Raw genomic sequence first — 16535 nt, 5'->3', positions numbered from 1 at the left:
TAAGAAACTCTGAACACATTTGCCTTTAAGTATCAAATCATAATTAGTACTGTTTGTATTCTGTACTATAGGGCCTATAAAAATGATATAAATATTATTTTGCATCGACAATTTATCATATAATGTCTTGTTTATTTTTAATGTGATCTGGATTTGTTGTTAAAATGTGTTGTTTTGAAACATATTGTTAGATTGTGAAGTTCGTTTTTTTTTGCTCACACAATCTATAAACTAAGCCATGTCTAGTTAATCCTTTTCAATGCGTTGTCATTAGGGTAAGGGCTTTAAAACTCAATAACAAACTAAACCAAACGTTAACCCTAAATCGTTACAGCCTTTTGTATTGACCGCAAAAATATTTATCTTGAGTACAAAATACGTGTCAACAAAACATTTGACGCTTCAAAATCATTTACATTTCCGGTTTGATGTCCACGCCTACTTCGTCCACTTTAGAATTTCAACCAATCAACGTGTTGGGGCGTATCACGTGATCAGGTGTACTAGTGCCGCGTCACTAACGCTCTGACCTGTTGCTTACTGAGCTAACAAACCTTTTGTTCTCTACCAGCCAATGGGAGGAGCGAGGTGTCACCCATTATAACACTGGTCAGTTTGTTACACGGCAGCCAGCAACCATCGCATCCGTCCCCCCCCCCCCCCACCTGATTAGTGTATTGTTTAAGTGCCGCGATCAGTGAATTTGACCTCTCAAAATATTTTTACCCCGCTTTTGTTTTTGTTTGTTCAAAACTCCTAATCCCCCAACCTCGCCATCCAAACAAACACAAAAATACCAAGAGTAGGCTGATTGACGTTATAGCCACCATTTCTCGACAGTCTATGTAAAAATAATCAATTATATAAATAGCACAAACGACAAATATGAATATTTTATAATCAGTCAAATGGCCTAAATAAATAATTTTCACATAAAATATAAAAAGAATCGTATTGTATTGACAAATCAACAACAACAACAAAACGATGTGTTGTAAAACTTATCATCTTTTATTTAGTTCGTTGTGGATGACAGGGCATGAACTCAGCCAACTGTGACAAACATAGTTCACACTCCACTTCCCTTTAATTAAGCGATCGAAAGTGGTTGTTTTAAATTGATAAATGTCCTTTTATTTAGTAATTTAAAAAAAAATAGTATTCTAAAGTAATTTTTAAATTAAATAGTTTATCTAATAACAGCTAGCTACTTTAAAAATGAGATATTCTTGCATTGTCGTCAGCTAACTCCCACTGCGCAAAGTTTGTGAACTCTAAGAAATATAAGTGGGTTAAATTGATATTGTAAGTTTGCTGAGCGACACACATATTTAGCGAACAGAGTTTTTTCAAGGCATCTCTTCGTAGAGGGGTTGTCCCTCCCCCCTCCCCCCCCCCCCCCCGCACGAAAAAAAGTCTACCGCCAGCCCCCCCCCCCCCCCCCAAACGAAATGGAATTTATATAGAAAAAATATACTATTAACAATGTCCGCCCCCCCCCCCCGGAAATTTGATTCCGTCCCCCCCCCCCCCCCCCGATTTAGGATCTAATTAAAATGTTTTAGAATTTAATTTTCTTTGGCATTTAAATTTCCAAAGTGCATTCTTACAAATTTGTTTTAGTGAATTCGCGTTCAGTCATAAGATTGCATTTCGTTTGTTATTGCTCAGTTTCTTTGTTATTTTTATTACTTGAATTTTTCTACAGCTCCTTTTTCGTTTATTTTACGAGTGCATTTGTTAAGGTTTATGTTTAGTTATATCACAATTTTAGTTATATGTTGTTGAAGCTTTCTTAGTTAGTTGGTTATGTTTTATAATTTGTGCCGTTTAGATGTAACCATTTTATTTCGTGTTTTGCTAGTCGGAGATTGCTGGAGAATAAATAAACATTTATTTATTTTTTACTTTCTCGTTTCTCAACTGATAGTAGAGGTTGTATTGTAATCGTATTGTATTGTTTTGTCTTGTAATCGTAATACCTTAACTAGGTTAGGACACGAAACTTTATATTTAAATAATCAACAAAACAGTTTGTTTTACTTGCATTATTTATAGGCCCTACAATTTAGAGATTTTTACAACGTAATAGAGGGATATCGTCATTGGGCCAATTTGGTTTTTCTAATTAATGTTCATAACTAATTATTTGCATAAAAACTACTACGAGTAAGTGACGCTTAAAAAAGGACCTTTTGATTCAATTCGGTTTGTGTCATTGTATGGCTAGGCTAGCCCTGACTCCAGTGACCAGCGGCATTTGTCGGCGAACATCCAAGAAGAACACACATAAATAGAGCCCCTATCTGATGTCGCCGACGTAATTGGTTTGATCGCCTCTTGTGTCCCCATGAGGGTGAAGGTCAGTCCTGGTAAAGCCACGCCGGACTCCCCCCCCCCCCCCCAAATCCTTTGTTTCTTGAATCTGTTTATATCGTGTGTGTGTGTGTGTGTGTTTGTCCGCGTGTCTTGAAGTGTGTCTCCAAATGTTGGAGAATCGCTTCCAAATGATTAAAAATTTGAGGTTTAAAATAATGTCTATATTAGGATAATTGGTTCTTCCCCTTATTTCATTGTTTTAAAGTTGTTTTTTTTTTTGGTCTTAGGGTGGGGACAGTAGGCCCGGGGGTCGAAAGAGAGTTTCAAATCCTGGCAGGTAATTGTCCAGTTTGTACACCAGGTCAGGTGTACAGATGTTATACACGTCTACACGTTTTACTGGCTACCAGTGAGCCATATCGTTTAAATAACAAAATGCAATTAATGGTGTAATTTAGAAGTCTTGATTGAAACAAAGACAGGAATAATAATTTGGACACTTGTTTTTCCTACGACATCTACTTACTGCTACATCCACATGACGAGGTCAATTTATTTTGTTCAGTCATGAAGAGCTCGAGTTCTGATATTTTTGATAGTTTTCATAAAATAACTTTAAATGTGTTCTAATTAGGGTAAGGGCTTTAAACATACTTGACCAAATAATAAACTTAGTCACTAATTGACGTTTTTTTTTTTATTGTAAAAATATTTAACTTGTGTACCAAATGAATATAAACAAAACATTTGACACTTGAAAAAACATTTACATTTCCGGTCTGATGGCCACGCCCCCTCCGTCGCAAGGGGACGAGAGTTTGGACCAATCGGCGAGTTGGGTTAGATCACGTGATCAGGTGTACCAGTACCGCGACACTAACGCCGCTTGACCTGTTGCTGACTAAGCTAACGAACCTTTTGTTCTCTACCAGCCAATGGGAGTAGTGGTCAGCGAGGTGTCGCCCCTTATAACACTGGTCAGTTTGGTGGTCAGTCTCACACGCCTTAAGTCATTGGACACTGAGAGATCAAGTCTAGAACCATTTGAACGTTATCTCACCACACCGTCTGTTGATCTAGACTTTGTGTTGATTTCATCCCAGACGGCACCGCGAGTCTTTGACCAGGTGTTGAACATGGAGCCAAATCCCAGGCCTAACATCCCACCTGTCTCACGTAAAAGACGAGGCACACCTTTAGAGGATCAGGAGGCTGAGAGAAAAAGACAAAAAGTCAACGCCCAGGTATGTTCGCATTTTTCTACGTTTATTTGAATGTATCTTATCTTTATTGCGTTAAATTCAAGTCGCTCTATTTAGATCATCCAAATGTATTAGCAAGATTAATTAAAGACTAATTAAAGAAGGATTTTTAATTGTACAATGTGTAAGCCTATACTCATGTCTTTACACATACTTAATGTATTACATTAGCACTAAATTATCATTAGCCCCGCCCTCATCTACAAAACATTAATTATATCTACAATCTTAAAAGACCTAAAAAACATTAATTAAGTTCACAAAACAACCAGATACAAAAATAACCAAACCTATATTAGCAAATAAACGAAAAATATTAGTAAATAGGCCTATTGTATAAATAGGCCTAAGCATTAGATATAAATTAAACCATTTTAAAATAGACAATTAAGGAATGGAAAAACTAATGAAGATAGACTGCTACGATTTAATTAATTAAAATAACTTTTTTTTTGTTTCTGTCCTTGTAGGAGCGAGCCAGACAACAGAAGATAAGAAACGCTTTTGATAAAATGGAAACACTGGTACCACTCAACCCAAACAATGGACACAGATTGGGCAGTAAACGTAACGTCATGAACTCTGTCATTGACCTTTACCCTTCAATCTTCAACTACCTGTCCTTCTTCAACAATGGTCTCCCCCTAACAGAGGCCCAACGTCTCCGAATTCTGCAGTCAGACAATCCTATGGAGGTACTGAACTGTAACATTCCACCTCATAGAACTGGCCATCAGATGACCCCTACCACACCTCATGGAACTGGCCATCAGATGACCACTACCACACCTCATGGAACTGGCCATCAAATGACCCCTACCACACCTCATGGAACTGGCCATCAAATGACCCCTACCACACCTCATGGAACTGGCCATCAGATGACCACTACCACACCTCATGGAACTGGCCATCAGATGACCACTACACCTCATGGAACTGGCCATCAGATGACCACTACACCTCATGGAACTGGCCATCAGATGACCACTACACCTCATGGAACTGGCCATCAGATGACCACTACCACATCTCATGGAACTGGCCATCAGATGACCCCTACCACACCTCATGGAACTGGCCATCAGATGACCACTACCACACCTCATGGAACTCGCCATCAGATGACCACTACACCTCATGGAACTGGCCATCAGATGACCACTACCACACCTCATGGAACTGGCCATCAGATGACCACTACCACACCACATGGAACTCGCCATCAGATGACCACTACACCTCATGGAACTCGCCATCAGATGACCACTACCACACCACATGGAACTCGCCATCAGATGACCACTACACCTCATGGAACTCGCCATCAGATGACCCCTACACCTCATGGAACTCGCCATCAGATGACCACTACACCTCATGGAACTGGCCATCAGATGACCACTACACCTCATGGAACTGGCCATCAGATGACCAGCACCACAATGCCAGCACCATACATCGACCCAACATTCAAGCAGATGACGTCACATCTTGACCAGAAGATGGCGCCATTCTATCATCAATATCACGTGACTGGCCCCAGTGAGACCAAAGTATTCTATGTCCCCTACTCTCGGGCAGCTGGGGACGTGTGTGGGGTCCCACAACAACATTTGAGACCCTCAAACATCGACAGATCTCAAACTGTAGGCCCCCATGTACCTGTCAACACATTACGTCATGATGGAGGATCTCAAAATGTGGGACCCTCTCAGTTTTTTCCAGGCCATCAACCTCAGATGGCCCCAAACATTCAGCCTCAATATGGCTCACTCACTGGCCATCCCAGTATGAATAACCTTGGCCATCCAATGCATGGCCCTAACAGCAAAGGTTACTAACATTTTACTTGAAGTACAAGCCATCCCATACACCTACCAGACTAAAACAGTAACTCTTCCATCTGTGAATCAACACCCAGGCTCACCATGACCCTACACCATGAGTCTCCAACATCAGCAACGGACATTTTAAAAACTTGGTTGATGACTATAAAACTTCTACAAGGATATATCTTTAGAATGTTTTATCATATTTTTCTATGCTTCAATTTTTTAAAGTGAAATAAAAGTTTTAAAATTTTAAAAATGTTTTCTGTGTTGTATAAATATGTGTGAGTTGACCGTTTGAAATAATGATCTTATAACGACCTGGTGCTCAAACTATGGCACTACACTCAAAAGATAGGTTGATTTGAATATGATACCATTTATTAATTTGTCTAATTGATCTAATAAATGTAGCAATTATTATTAACACTAAGATATATAATTCTTATTATTATTTTTTCTTTCTAAAAATAAATTTTACGAATTTGACATTTTTAGTATTTTTGTAAACACACATATCTTTTCACACATATCTTTTATATGCAGTGGCGTAGCGAGGTCGGGTGTCACCCGGTGCGGTACTTAATGGTGTCACCCCCCAGAGGCGTAGCGACCCTTCCCGGGGACAAACTTTCAAATTTTCGATTTGCACCCCCCCCCCTCAACTTTTTCTCCATATATTTTGCTATTGTTTGCCTTGGTGTCACCCCCCTAAAAGGTGTCACCCGGTGCGGTCCGCACCCCCCGCCCCCCCCCCCCCCTCGCTACGCCCCTGCTTATATGATCCTACTTAAACAATCATACGCAATCTTAGACATACTAATTTAAAAAAAGATTCTACAATATAACTTATTTAACCTTGATAGATATAGTCATGGTACAGTTTTAAAAAATTACCTTTAAAAGGTCACATTTAGTCATTATAAAATTGGGTATATCACATATTAAGTATACCGGGGGTGATCTCCCTTAAACTTTCTCGAATATTCTTATATAACACTTCGGGGGATGAAAACTCGGGATAAAAATATGATTTTTCATTAGTTAAACTTTTAAAAATAGAATAGAATCTCAAAGAAAAAAGAATTGCGGACCAAGTGAACGAGAAGCAAAATGTGTATAATAGTGCGGTATATTATTAGTATTTTATAAATTCACCTGCGTGTTTTTGAGAAATCGGAAATAGCTAATAGCGAGTTTTTCAACTCGGGGGGGGGGGGGGGGGCTGGTGTAAAACGTCGAGATTTGCAAAAATATCTATTTTCATTTTTGCACGATTACAAGACTTTCTCTATAGGCTACTTCCTATATACGAGAAAGTAAAAGATAAATCTAATTATTATTTCTGCACTGTTCCTGTTGGCTCATCGATATTTTTCCTTAGGGCCTGCCACTTTTTCTTGAAACCTCGATGGGTAAATTGTGGTAATATCTGAGTTTTAGCAGCATAACACACGAAAAGATCAGACTTAAGATGGAATCTTTCAGATATTTCTACGAGGGAGGGTGGTGCCACTTGAAAATTTAACGAGAAGTGGTGGGGGGGAGGGGGGAGGCGAATTAAAAATTTGAGACAGGAATGAGCTTACTGTTCCATAAGAATATACGAGAAGGTTTATTAAAGGAAACCATTACCTATTTATTTAAAAAAGGTGATACATGTGTAAACAACAAATGTATAAAATAAAGGAACTTGTCCTGACTGACAGCTTAAACAATTGATAGAATAATAAAATTTACAAAAAACTGTGCCTTTATGTCAGAATGTTGTACTGTATCGGTGCGGTGGGCGGGGTCATAGCGGCATGGGTTGAAAGGGGGTGGGGATTGGTTGGGTACGGTGGCCCACACATCAGGAGCAATGTTGCGTGACCTGAACGCTGTGATGTTCTACATACAGCGTGTGAGTTCGTGTGTTTCTATTTTTCAATAGGAAACTGAATGACAAATTTTAAATGGTGCGAAACAAGGTGGGGACATGGGGGTTGAGGGGTGGGAGTCAAATTAATGTTGATTGAAATGTAATTAGATAATACATCTCCCCTAAACTTTCTCGAATCTAATATTTAAAGCTCAATTCTGTATGTAATAAGTTTGTTTGTCGTTGACATACTTCTATGGATTTAAGTGTTAGACTATTATGGTGCTCATAGTCTAAATTTATGAGTTAAAAAATTACTATTGAAAGTGTTGGGAAAAAATTTTCATTTTTCAAACTGATAATAATAATTGTCGGCATGTTCATTAAACACAATTTTTAAAAAAAAAGAAAAATTCTAATTATGTCTAAAAGTTATTTATATTTAGTCCTTTAGCACTTACTTCCCTTTGATAAATTAGGAAAACACAATTACTTCCCTTTATAAAACATAGCATTAGTGGAAAAGAATTTACTTTTTATTACTTTGTTTTGGTGTTGGGAAAAAAAAATTACATAATTAGCGGGGATTGATCAAGTGCAAATGTTGTAGGTATTTTAAGGTTAAGCTTGGAGTATTATAATTGTTCATTTGGTTTGGTTTGGCACCTACGTTCGTTTAAGTGAGTGTAAAAGACTACGAATAAGTTGGGGTACTATAGTCGTTTATTAAGCTGAAACAGGCGATTCTGCCCCGGGCTAGACTGAGAGCACTTTGCGTTTATGTTCGCGTTTGTGTTTTCATTGTGTTTAGGTTGGGTTTGCGTTAGTGGTTGCGTTTTGATTTGGTTCTTTTTTGTTCTTTCTTTTTTCGTTTTCGTTTGTGTTTTTTTTCTTTGGGTTTGTGTTTGTATTTGTGTTTGTGGTTGGTTTTGCGTTTGGATTTGGTTTCTTTTCGTGTGCTTTTTCGTTTGTGTTTTTTTCTTTGGGTTTGTGTTTGTGGTTGGTTTTGCGTTTGGATTTGGTTTGTTCTCGTTTTCTTTTTCGTTTGTTTTTTTCTTTGTGTTCTTATTGGTGTTTGTGGTTGTGGTTGGGTTTGTTGTTAGGTTTTCGTTTTCGTTTGCTTTTTTGTTTGTTTTTTCTTTGTGTTTGTATTGGTGTTTGTGATTGTGGTTGGGTTTGTTGTTAGGTTTTTGTTTTCGTTTGTATTTGTAATTGTGTTAGCGTTATGTTTGCATTTTGTTGTTTTGGTTGGTTGTGGTTTGGGTGGGCAATGCCGGGTTTATGATGATTACTAAACACACAGGTAATGGTCTTTAACAGAAAGGTTTTTCACAGAAGCCAGAGCAGGGCCTGGCCGGGACGGCTAGTATTTTTATATAACACTACCGGGGTGGCAACTCGGGCTATACAATTGATTTTTTAAATCTGTTTTTACGATGTCAGAAATCGGAGAAATCGGAGAAATATGCAAACTATATTTAAATGTCTACTAAGGAGGTTGGCGTTTGTCGGGTCGGCTAAACAAAGAAACGCTGGCAAAAAATCGGAGTCAACAAATGGCACATAACAAGCAGACACGTAATGTTGTTCCACCCTAGAATTAAGAAGGCAGAGGAAGAAGATGTCTAAATAATCGGAAAAAAGCTACGAAAAACATGTACATCAATAAAGTAGGTATATAATCGTTTATTTCATTTTAACGGTTTTAAAAGAATACTATAAATTTCCTATGCCCAACATTTGTTTTTTTTCCTGCTGATTAAACATGATCACGTAACGTAGCAGGTTGTATTTATGCTTTTTTCATTAATTTTAATGCAGATCTCCCCCACCAAGATCATATAAAGGGGTATACATGGAGATATAGGTTGCTGGTGGTCTGCCTTTATCATGTCTGCTGCTATAAATGTTCAACTGGTTGTAGTGGTGGTCTGCTATAAATGTGGGAGAGGTTGAAGTGGTGGTCTGCCCCTGATCATGTCTGCTGCTATAAATGTGGGAGAGGTTGAGGTGGTGGTCTGCCCCTGATCATGTCTGCTGCTATAAATGTGGGAGAGGTTGAGGTGGTGGTCTGCCCCTGATCATGTCTGCTGCTATAAATGTGGGAGAGGTTGAGGTGGTGGTCTGCCCCTGATCATGTCTGCTGCTATAAATGTGGGAGAGGTTGAGGTGGTGGTCTGCCCCTGATCATGTCTGCTGCCCTCTCACCAATCATGATTGTGGGGGCGTTGGTGTTGGCGGACACAAGCCAGGGCACAACACGGAGACCTTGGATGCCACGGACCCTGGGGAAAGAAATTTCGTGAATTTTGTAACTGTTCGAACATAGGCAAGCGTTGTATTAAAAATATAGGCAAACATTTTTATGTTTATATTTTAAAACAATAGTCTTTTAGATTTTTGTAACTGTACACACATTTCTACTGAATAATACTCTTGCAATAACTTAAAATAGTTTACCAGCGGTTTCCTTACAAGGAGTTGCACCCTCATTGGGGGTCGGGGGGGGGGGGGGGGGGAGAGAATGGGGGGTTAGGTGTCGATTGGAGGATCTACTAACTTTGGATTTGCCAAATATTGACAGGGGAGATAATCCGATTAATTTTAAACAATTATTCGCGCAGTCACGAGCTGGATTTTTTTTTAACTGAAAGCCTACAGATGACGGTATCGAAGTAAAAATTCATCGATTATCGTATATTGATTGGGATTTAAAACATCTCGTGAGATGTCAACATAATTAAAAAAGGGGTGTGTATGTAAGGGAGTAATTGTATTTAACTAGAACGGTGAAAATAAACTCGTTTATCGCAAAATGTATTTACACAATTTCAGGAATAAAAAACCCTTTTTAATTTTACTAAATTATAAACACCATCTAAACCACTGTACTCTAAGTTGCTATTATACGTGTTAATATGAGTTAATATGTTATAGTAATATAACATGTTTAAAGCGTAAGAAATTTTTTTTTAATCAAGGTAATTGTTCTACGCAACGTATTGAGTGACAGTGTGACGGCCAAAGTACGTAGAACATATTTTACACCTGCCACAATACTGCCACCATTAGTGACAGATTACCTGAGTTCAGGGTCAACGACCGCTGTTGGGTCATTAGCCGGCCCCATCTTACACGTGCCCACAGGGTGGTATATGGTGAGTGGTCTAAACTTGAGCATGCACGTCCAGTATTCGTGTGAGTCGTATCTGTGTTGTTTACACGAAGGTGGCGCTGATGTTTCTGTGAGTTCAGCACCGATATCTTTCATCACCTTTGTGTTCGTCAGCTTCCTGCATTCTTTTATACCTGCATCATGACACGAATAAAGGTTAATGACCCCATGCTTATGTTAAATAAGAATATCAAGGGGAGAGAAGGAAGTGGCATAGTGGTAAAGTTCGATGTTATAACTAGGTCGGACATATTTTACCTAGCGTGTTAACAGCTAACAGTTTATTTACAATATCGTTTGAAGCCTATGTATATAAAGAATTTTTTAAAGTAATGACTGACTATGTGAGGAGGTGTAAAATTCCACGAAAAAGGAACAGAAATCGTTTTTGTACGACCGATTAGTGTACTAAAGAAAGTTCTAGAAGAACCTGCAATGAGAACCTCCACGTCCCCCTGTTTGACCAGGTAGTTGGCCCGGATGACCGGATGATCAAACGGGTCTCTGGACCTGAGCCTGATGTGACCCCGACTCTCTGGGCGTAACAGTGCTGGGTAATATTAATGTTTGCGTGTCGATTTATAAACGTTGCAACGTTAAATTAAAATTTGGCTTTGTTAGTCTTGAAGCCAATGATGTCTAACAGAATGACTTTAAAAATCTGGTGATATCAAGTTACTGAGGTGTGTCTGCTAAATCACTGAAGCGTGGAGTAAACATTCTATTTGTGGAGTTAAGTTAAATATTACTTTCTTTAAATGAGATGTAATCTACGCTACTTTTTTTTTTAAATAATAAGACGGCTGTTCCACTCATTTGTAAACATTACAAATAGTTATAAGCTACATGTACTCTTAAGGCTTTATATTATTGTTTTATTACGCTTTATAACAGTGAAACTGTATGACAGTGATAATGTATGTTAGTGATACTTTATGTATGTGATACTGTATATTACTAACTAAATCCATTGTATAGTTAGTACGTATATCCACAACATTTAATACCCAAAATATATAATAATATACCCAAGTCCGACAGTTGTAAATAAAGAATATAGGCCACTACAAGCCAGTATAAGCCTATAATAAACTATCCTTGATGCTGTTTGTTTGTCTTTTATCACAGACGCAGTAGTGTGATCAATAAAATGTTGACTTATTAAACGTGTTTCTGATTGGTTATATATTTTGCAGGCGTGAGTTCGGTTGAACCCATCACAGGTGGGTGGGGGTTAAAGTCACGTGACAGGTGTTTGGTCTGGTAAACACGTCCTTGTAAACATAATGGTATCTGTCACACTCTGGTAAAGGTGTCAGGATAGATTCATGTTGAGAGATGCGCTGTAAATGTTTGGTAGGGATGTCTGGTAGTTTTATAGGATGGGTTAATGGGGATTGTAGAGGATGGGTTGATGGGGATTGTACTGAATGGGTTGATGGGGATTGTAGAGGATGGGTTGATGGGGATTTGTTTTGGATGGGTTGATGGTGGTTGTATTAGATGGGTTGATGGGGATTGCACTGGATGGGTTGATGGGGATTGTAGAGGATGGGTTGATGGGGATTTGTATTGCATGGGTTGATGGTGGTTGTATATGATGGGTTGCTGATAGTTTTAATGGACAGGTTGCAGGTGTTTAAGTAGGTGTTAAAATGGAATGTAAATGCTAGTATTAAGAAACAGTCAGAGTGTGATTTAAGACAGGTAGTACAGATAGGCAGTGGGTGTTTAAGACGGGGGTAGCTGTCATTGTAAGAAAGAGAATTAGACATGTTTAAATAAAGCGGGAGTGATCTCCCCTAAACTTTTTTTTTTTGTTTTTTTTTTTTTAAACTTTTATTTACCATAAAACAAATTACAACATATTTTACACTGGTAGGTTTGTATTACTTTACATAATGGCAAATCATATGTTGAAGTTAAATTGATATGTACAAATCGAAAGAATAACCAAAAGGGGAACAATCATAAGCGGTTAAATATAACAAATGACCACAATTTACTAAGAAAACAACATTTCCAGATTACAGTTTAACTTTTTGATCACTTCCAAAAAAAGGGAATAAATAATAATACATTTTAAACGGTATTCTGCTTAGTAATGTACATCTCAAATGCCTCGCATTTTTACTTTCTCGTATATACGTAGTATAGAGAAAGTATTGTAATCGTGCAAAAAAAAATCGAGATTTTCTTAAATCTCGACGTTTTACACCTCACTGATACGGAAAAACATAATTTTGCAATCTTGTCCGTATGTCTGTGTGTGTGTGTGTCTGTGTGTCTGTGTGTGTGTAAACACGATAACTTGAGTACCGTTACAGCTAGGTTGATGAAATTTCATGTATAAGTATTTTATCAAAATCGTAGATCCATATCAACCTTTGAGCGATTTCCGATAACCGAAAGTGGTACTTTTTCTACTTTGAATTTTTCAAAAGCCTATAACTTGAGTACTATTTCAGATAGATAAATGAAATTTCACATGTAAGTAAAAAATCTAATTCTCTTCGTTCTGTCAAATTTTGAGTAATTTCCGTTGACGGGAAGTACTAATTTACGCTATTTCCGATTTCTCAAAATCGCATCTAAATTTATATAGTACTAATAATATTGCGCACCATTATGAACATCTTTATTCGGCGTTCGCTTGGTGTGCAATACTTTTTTCTATGAGATTCTATTTTATTTTTAAAAAGTTTAAGTATTTAAAATGGATTAAAAATCATAACTATATCCCGAGTTCCCATCCCCTGTTGTTTTATATAAGAATATTCGAGAAAGTTTAGGGGAGATCACTCCCGGTTTATTTTAATTGGCACAATTCGAGGCTAAAAGATGAAAAATATGCTGATTTGAACTGCGAATTGTAAGCAAATGAGCAAACGATCATTATTCTATACCTCTTGATGAGGTAGATGACCTATCTTAAAACACGTCGATACAAGTTTTACTCCTGTGATTTATTCACAAGTCTAATCATTACAAACAAAACTGATAATTGTTTATTAAAATAATTTAACATTTAATCTTGCAAGTGAATTTAAAAAACAAAGCATTGTCATTTAGAAAAAAGAAAGTAATGAAAAAAATGGTTTAGTAACTCCGGACTTGATGGATTCTAATCTGTATGAACTCTAATGCTAAAGTTCCTAGGAATTTCTTGATATATATATATATATATATATATATATATATATATATATATATATATATAGATAGAGAGAGAGAGAGAGAGAGAGAGAGAGAGGTTTGGGCCCAAATATTCAGATTACACAAGCTGCATATTTCAACCTAAAATAGAATTAGTGATTGTCTGACTCGATCTGGTAGGCAAAAGATTGTCCGTTTAGCTAGACAGGGGTTGTAATATCTGCTAGACAGGGGTTGTCATATCTGCTAGACAGGGGTTGTCATATCTGCTAGACAGGGGTTGTCATATCTGCTAGACAGGGGTTGTCATATCTGCTAGACAGGGGTTGTCATATCTGCTAGACAGGGGTTGTCATATCTGCTAGACAGGGGTTGTCATATCTGCTAGACAGGGGTTGTCATATCTGCTAGACAGGGGTTGTCATATCTGCTAGACAGGGTTGTCATATCTGTTAGACAGGGGTTGTCATATCTGCTAGACAGGGGTTGTCATATCTGCTAGACAGGGGTTGTCATATCTGCTAGACAGGGGTTGTCATATCTGCTAGACAGGGTTGTCATATCTGCTAGACAGGTGGTTCTCTGATAAGATGTGGTTGTCTGTGGTTGTCTCGTGTTTTCCGTCAGACAGAACAGTTGGAAAAATCTGGTAGCTGAGTCTAAAGAACACGCAGGAGAAATGTTAAGATACGAGTCGTCTCTCTTACAGCACTGGTGTGGCCAAGTTGGCCAATCAGAGAGGACAACGTGGTGAAATTTAATTTTTATTTTAGTTTGACAAACAGGCGATCGTTACGGTCCATTGATGACGTTTTGTTGACAAACTAGAGATTGATGGTTTTATTTATTCGGTAGATGGACGGGCAGGTGATATTTCTGTGGCTGATGTGGTCCGGTGAACTTGACCAAATATTTTTTTACCTGCACGTTTTGACACCAGGCGGACAATCAGCCCGATTGGTTGGTGTAGCCGTTGGTCCCACTTTGATGTTGTTGTAATGTTATTGTAGCTACTGGTAGCCATTGACACTATGTTTACTTTCCTGGAGGATCACGTGACTACCGTAACGAGTTCTCGTGCTACCAGCTGTTCCCGCACAGATTTGTCACCGATCTTAGCTGTTCTACAACTTTACCAACTTAAGTCATCTAACTTTCAGCTAAAGAACTTTAATTTGCAGTTTTACAACTTTACCAACTAAAATCATTGTCTTCCAGCTAAAGAATTTTAATTTGAAAGTTGAAATATGTTTTTATGAATTTAAAAATGAAGAAATAAAGAAACACAATATTTACTTACTATTTTAATTTTATTTCATAAATAGAAAATATATTACACGTCTTCAATAAATTCATTAAAAATACAGGAAAACATTTACACAAAAAATAAAATAAACTATAAGCTATAAGCTAAAGTAAGTAGATATGCAACAGCATTTATTTAGCTATCATCTCAGCGAAACGATTAAGCTATCATTTAACGTTACACATATATTTACATTTCACAGATGTGTTTTTCTTTTGTTATACAAACATAGCTAAATGCACAGATATGGAAAGTATTATTACGCCAAATGCACATTTTAATTGTCTTATATTTCAAGCAAAATAAAATAACTCGATCTCCTAGATTGAGATATTACTTGAATCAGTGGGTGATTGACTTGAAGAATGATGGACAACTTTCTTGACTGACTCAGTGTGTGATTGACTTGAAGAATGATGGGAAACTTTCTTGACTGACTCAGTAAGTGATTGACTTGAAGAATGATGGGCAACTTTCTCGACTGACTCAGTAAGTGATTGATTTGAAGAATGCTGGGCAACTTTCTCGACTGACTCAGTTGGTGATTGACTTGAAGAATGATTGGCAACTTTCTTGATATTTTTAGATGTAATGCCTGTCTGGTAGCATGCGGATTCATCACTGGATTCTGATCTGGTGAAAATGTTTATACATCCACTGTTAGGATTATTGATGGATCCAATGTTAGGATTGTGGATGGATCCATTGTTAGGGTTCTGCATGTATCCACTGTCCTCTGTGTGTTCGCCTGCAGTATCCACATATCCAATGGATTCATATTTCTCTGTAACTGACAATGTATCACGTGAGTCGTGACTGCCATAGCTGTGTGTGTCAGTACAGGGTGAGTACATCATGTAGCCAGTGACGTCACACCAGACTGTGCAAGTGTTGGGTGGTGGAGGTGGCAGCGGTCGATATTTAGAGACATCTGAGACATCTTCTGTAGGATGTGGGTGTCTTCGCCCAGAAGCACCAGCACAAGATGGGGGAGGTGGACAGACCAGTTTCGGCCAGTTTATCTTCTCGTGAAATTGAGCATGTGACCCATGCACTGACCCCTGTACTGACCTCTGTACTGACCCATGTGGACGAGATAGGTTATAATGTGGCTCGAGGTTTCCTCTGGGAATAAAGTTACTGGGGAAAAACAAGTTGGTAAAAGTTATGTTTAATATATTGATTTTTAAAGTATTTTATCAGGAATGTATTCGAAAAGTAAAAAAGTTTTAAAACTATGATGTGAGTAGAAGACATAAAATGCTGCTGATATATTGGAACAACTTAATGCTGTAGATATATTTGTACAACCAAATGCTATAGATATATTGGTAGAACTTAATTCTGTAGATGTATTGGCACAACTTACTTTGTTTGGGGTATATGATGTCTGCTGTCGTTTGTTCTGTTAGGTGTGAAGTTGTGAGGTGGAAATCTGGAGAATCTAAAAGAACCTTGACAAGGTCTGGAAACGTTTGCACGTCCTCTTAGATTTTTAACAAATTTATTTTGATTGTTCTGGAAACATGGGTTCGCCTGCAACAGAAAAAAACTTACTGTTAAACTGATAATTTTAAAGTTTTAAACTACGAAATTTAACATTTACCACACTAAAAATACTTTG

The 16535-nt window shown here is 37.8% G+C and overlaps 1 protein-coding gene across 1 annotated transcript in view; it reads right to left on the bottom strand.

The window, feature by feature from the left end:
- Positions 1 to 9004: 9004 nt before the first annotated feature.
- LOC131937012 (glucose dehydrogenase [FAD, quinone]-like) overlaps positions 9005 to 16535 on the bottom strand; it is a 53568-nt gene continuing 46037 nt past the window's right edge. Inside the window, exon 13 of the mRNA XM_059294191.1 lies at positions 9005 to 9443. The gene's annotated coding sequence lies outside the window, so the exon portion shown is untranslated. The remainder of the gene's footprint in view (positions 9444 to 16535) is intronic.

This window comes from Physella acuta, unplaced genomic scaffold, assembly GCF_028476545.2.
Source record: "Physella acuta isolate Inbredline_101_S28 unplaced genomic scaffold, ASM2847654v3 ptg000197l, whole genome shotgun sequence".
NCBI lineage: Eukaryota > Metazoa > Mollusca > Gastropoda > Physidae > Physella > Physella acuta.
This window is presented reverse-complemented; position numbering and strand designations above follow the sequence as displayed.